The sequence below is a fragment of the Apis dorsata genome, unplaced genomic scaffold, assembly GCF_000469605.1.
Source record: "Apis dorsata unplaced genomic scaffold, Apis dorsata 1.3 scaffold_161, whole genome shotgun sequence".
Lineage (NCBI taxonomy): Eukaryota > Metazoa > Arthropoda > Insecta > Hymenoptera > Apidae > Apis > Apis dorsata.
Window position 1 is genome coordinate 906,516 of NW_006263450.1, and position 5,126 is coordinate 911,641.

General features: G+C 39.8%; 1 protein-coding gene across 1 annotated transcript in view; it reads right to left on the reverse strand.

Moving 5' to 3' along the window:
- The window catches only part of LOC102677840, a 201,744-nt gene that overhangs the window by 180,543 nt on the left and 16,075 nt on the right, over nt 1-5,126 (reverse strand). The gene's annotated exons all lie outside the window — the stretch shown is intronic.

Consider the following 5,126-nt stretch of genomic DNA (forward strand, 5'->3'; position numbering starts at 1 on the left):
TTCTCCAACCGTCTCGAATCGTCCGGTAAGAGGAAAAGTACAGGCGGAGTAGAGGAGATATTACCATAAAGTATACGTATACGCGAAAGGATCACTTTCCCCGTGTACGTACGTATCGAAGGAAGAAGAAGAAGAAGAAGAAGAAGAAGAAGGGGACAGGCGACTCTAAGGAGGATGGCTGTTAACTCGGCACGGGTACGGGATGGCATGGATATGCCGCCTTACTAAATATGCATATTCTCCACGCTCTCCGTGTCCCGGCGCAACAACGGTCGAAACACGTTTCAGGATATCATCCGAGAGGCGAACACAATGGGGAATGAAAAGGAGGAGGGACGTAGGCGCGCGTAGAAAACCTTCTCTCGATCCCAGATGTTGCAGAATGCGGTTGACATTTCTAGCAAAGTAGAACGTTACTACTACGTTCGATTTGCCATCGATCTGCTCTCTCTCTCTCATCCTTTTCGATTTCACTCGAAGTTCAGGGGAGGAAGCATGTACCATTGTTAGTCGAATCAGTCAAATCAGTTTTCCTATATAAAGACTGATTATTATGTAAGTTCGTTGTTAACAAGTTCGAAAGTCCATATGCTAATAGAACTTGAAAAGTTCTTGAAAGGGATTCTAAGAGTTCGAAAGATTCCACTGTTCGAAAATTCTTCCAATTCTCTCTAAGCACCATCCATGTTCATCGATAGCTACACAAGCGACCAATAACCAGCCTCGATCTAAGGAAAATCTATTCACAAGTTTTCCCAGAAAACTGTTTACGATAAATATTATAAAGCAATCAATTTTTTCAATGTCTGAACGATCGTATGTGAACATCGAATTCTCGAGAATTCGAAGATACGACGATTCGAGAATGGATCTTTGGAAAAAGAATTTTTGATGAAGGATTATTAAAAATCATTTGAAAAATTTCAGAATTCACATGTGAGGAGTCTTCTGATGAATCATCGAAAGGAATCATCGGCCACTTTACAGTTGTCGGCGATAAATTCCTATCCGCGCGGAGAATGCTCGCGCATCAACGGATCGATCAAGATGAACGGAAGATGAATATATTCCTCTCCGTAAATGGAAATGGATCGAAAAGACTCGTAACGTATAAATATAAATGGATACGGCGATCACGAGTATTCAAAGGTATTTATTGGCATAAAGCATCGATAGATCGATAGATCGATCGATCGATCGACGAACGTGTCGCAACGCGGAGGCGACAGTCATTTGTAGGGAACGAAATATTTCTTCGGGCGTTACGCGGCGCTCGTGACATAATGAAGATAGTATGCAAGCCGAGCTTTTCAGGTCAGCTTCCTGCAAACGTCGACAACGTAATTGATGGATAGCTCGGTTTTGCACGCGTCTCGACACGTGTCGAAACATCTGTTCGATAAATAATTATTAATCTCCCCTCCAAACCTGCCTACGTACGCAGAACAAAAAAATGAAATCGGGATAAGGCTATTATTTATTATCGTAGCGAGTGTTGATATAATTGAAACAATCGCGGTCCATCCATTAACTGATGAAAATTGTGCATGGAAGGACGACGATTCTATCATGATGTTGATAAAACGAGTGATGCATCGAATCCGTTGAAACTGGTTAAAAATTTCCAGGATAAAGTTACTTCGAGTAATTATAATTCGTTATAATTGCTCGAGTAATATTTATTCGTGTTATTTGTTACAATCGATTCGTTTCTCGTATAATCTCAGACCGTTTCGCATTATTCGCTATTATTATTACGTTTCGAACGATAAATTATGAAAGTAACTTTATTCGCAACTATTAAATTTTTTTCCATCGCTACACGATTCTCCAATGTCGCGTGAGTCATCATCCACTTAAATTTATCGCTTAAACGCGTTTCGACGAGTGCTGCCCTCTTAACGGACGGAATAACTCTATTTATTATCGGAGTAGTATTGAAATCGATATTTTGAAACGGTCTGCAGACGTGTGTCCAGATCCACTATGGAATGGAAATTGTGCGCGAGAAAAAACGATGGACGATGGTTCGATATTGGAAACGATCATGTTCCAGAATTGGGCATTAAAAATTTCGAATAAAGTTACTTTAAGTAATTATTACTTATTAAAATTGCTCGAATAACATTTATTCGTATTATAATCGATCGTATTATAATAATTAAATGTAATACCTATTATAATCGATCCGTTTCTCGATATATATAATCTCAGACCATTACGATTATTCGAGATTATTATTACGTTTCGAACGATAAATTGTGAAAGCAACTTTATCCGCGACTATTAAATTTCTCCCCATCTCACTGAAAATGTTCCAATGTCGCGTGAGTCATCCACTTAAACCTATCATCAAGCTCAAACACGTTTCGACGAATTTCATTCCACGTGAGGAAAAACTTTCGTTCGATTTGTATGGACGAAACGGAAAAAAAATCCTTCGAGGATGGATTAATTATTAGATTATAAAGCAAAAAAAAAAAAAAGCAATTACGTTTAATCGTGGCGGTAATGTAATTTTGTCGTTAATAGTTGATTATTGAGATTCGAATCTCGAAAGCGCTACTTGGCTATTATACAAACGATGGTAATTCGTGCCATGCGAGTAATTAACTGCATCCAAACGATGTATTTTGCAACTGTTTGGTAGATATGAAAAAAAAAAAAAAAAAAGAAAAAAAAAGAAGAAAAGAAAGAACCGGGGTTCTTAGCTCGCTTTCTTATGCGGATGATTTATGAACGGGGATCGCGGGTCTCGCTTGCTAACAAGCTGGCGCAACTTGCAAAACGTCAAAGCAACGAGCATCTTGTGTATAATTTCGACTGACTGTTTAACGATTTCTTTTTTTTCTTTTTTTTTTTAATTCGTAGAACCGTGCGAGAATCGAGACACGACATAAAAAAAGGGGGGGGGGAAGGAAGAAATTTGGATGTTAACGAAGGATTATAACGCGGAAGGAGCTCGTGTTAATCTCGAAGAGACAAAGAGAATTCTTAAGATACCAACAATTTTGAAGTTTCATCATTTGGCAATCCTTCTTTTCGCCGTATAATAAATATCATATGAAAAAAAATTTTCGTATGAAAATTGTAGTTTCTCGTTTATACCAAACTAAATAAATCTAAAAATAACAAACGATATCTCGACGATAGTTTATATCATCGATCAAAGCGAACGGGACACGTTTTCGTTCCAATCTGTTATTCCGTCAGAAAATTCAACGGGGGGGATCATCATCGAACACGATCATCGATCGATCGGTAATCGGCGAGAGAATTTCGACGAGAAGTGGTTCCCGTGGCAGTCTTCAAAACGTCGTTTTTCCACGTTCTCGTGCACGCTGGATTACACGCGATAGGTCAACAACACGTTGCTCGGGATTCTATCGCGGCCGAGCATGAAAGTGTGTCGCATTGTGTATGTGTGTACGTGTGTGCGGGAGAGGGAAAGAGACGCAACGATCGCGGCCGATTGCGCAAAACGCTTAAATCTTTGGAACGAGTATAACGGGTATCCGTTCAGTATGCCACGACAGCGGCATACAATGTGCACCAGTCTATACTTGTAACACTTCCCGCCACCCGTTTGCCCTCTTGCGTCTCGTTGTCGGATCGTCGTTATTACATATGTATGGCTCGGAGGGAAATGGGCGCGTGCGACGTTCCATCGAGCCGGCTGAGAATCGAACATATCCAAAATTCCAAGATCGAATTGTCTCCTCTATCGGTATAGTAGAAATCTGCACACTTTTATCGCGAAAACTCTTGGCGCGAGCCAATTGATTCAAACCCATCCCTCGAATCGACGCAATTACAATTTTAACAGTCGAGATAGATTAAGATAGTAGTGTAGATTCGTGTTGATGCGAACGGACGAGCGTGTCAAAATATCGTAAAATACAAGAGGAATCAAAAGGATGATTGAAGAAGAAATTCGAATTTCGGTTCCGTAATTATCCAATTGTGAAATCTATCTAAACGATCCCATCGTCGGTTACCGTGATTTAACGTTTCAAATTTCAAATTGCGCGTCCTATAGAGGTTGGTGCGCGCGCAGAGTGGCGGCACACCGTATCTAATCGCAGCGCAGGATTTGTGCATATGGAATCGCGAAGCGCGCAACACGGTGATCTTACACGGCTGCCTATTATCTCGTTATAAACGTTACAAACAAACCAGTCCCTCGTAACGCAATGCAACAACTGTCAACTTCATTTACCAACTTCAACGTTCGCATTTATCCCTATCGCGTACGTTACCCACTGACAATAAGTGTCTAGAGACTTATGGATGACAATCTACAATCGTGCGCGATGCATAATTCCTCGCTTTAATAACCATCATAACTCGCGAGCGGGGATAAAGAGCGTAGAGTTCTCTTCGCCCCATTCTAACTCTATCGAGTGCTTTTTTTGTTTGGGAACGAACAAAGCCGCGTTTCGGCCTGGCCACGCATGCGCATACATGCGCACGTACACACACGCGCCCTATCTTCATAGATCATGCGCGCTCGTCCTTCGTCACGTTTCTTCTTTTCTGCGCCTTCCTCGTTTTTTCGAGGTCCTATAATCCCAGCGTTTCTCAACCTGTATTAGATCGGTTCGATTTTTTTCTTTTGATCTTTCGAGAATTTTCTTTTTTACGATTACGTCGTTTGGATTAGGTTGATTTAAAAATTAATTGTAACGCACTTTGGAATAGAATTCCTCGTTTTATGGATCGTAATTTTTTAATGCCTCGCCCCAACACTTCGAAAATTTTTTTTTATGCTTCTCCGATATATGTAACAGTTGGCTACGCCGATGAATTACTTTTAAAAAATTAACTACCATGCATTCTGGAACAAAGTTTCGTATTTTATGGATCGTATTCGATTTTTAATATGCCTCTATCGATTTTCCTCTTGAAAAACACTACGATAAACGAACGAAATTTCGTATAAATATATTATTGCATCGCGTTCGATTTTTAATATCTCGTCACGTTTCAAACTCTTATATACTTCTTTATCGATTTCTTTTCCATTGGATCGCGTATCATCATTGCAAACTAAAAAAGAAAAAAACGTTATTAACGAAAAAAGGATGGAGAAACGCTGCTACAATATATATATATATATATATATA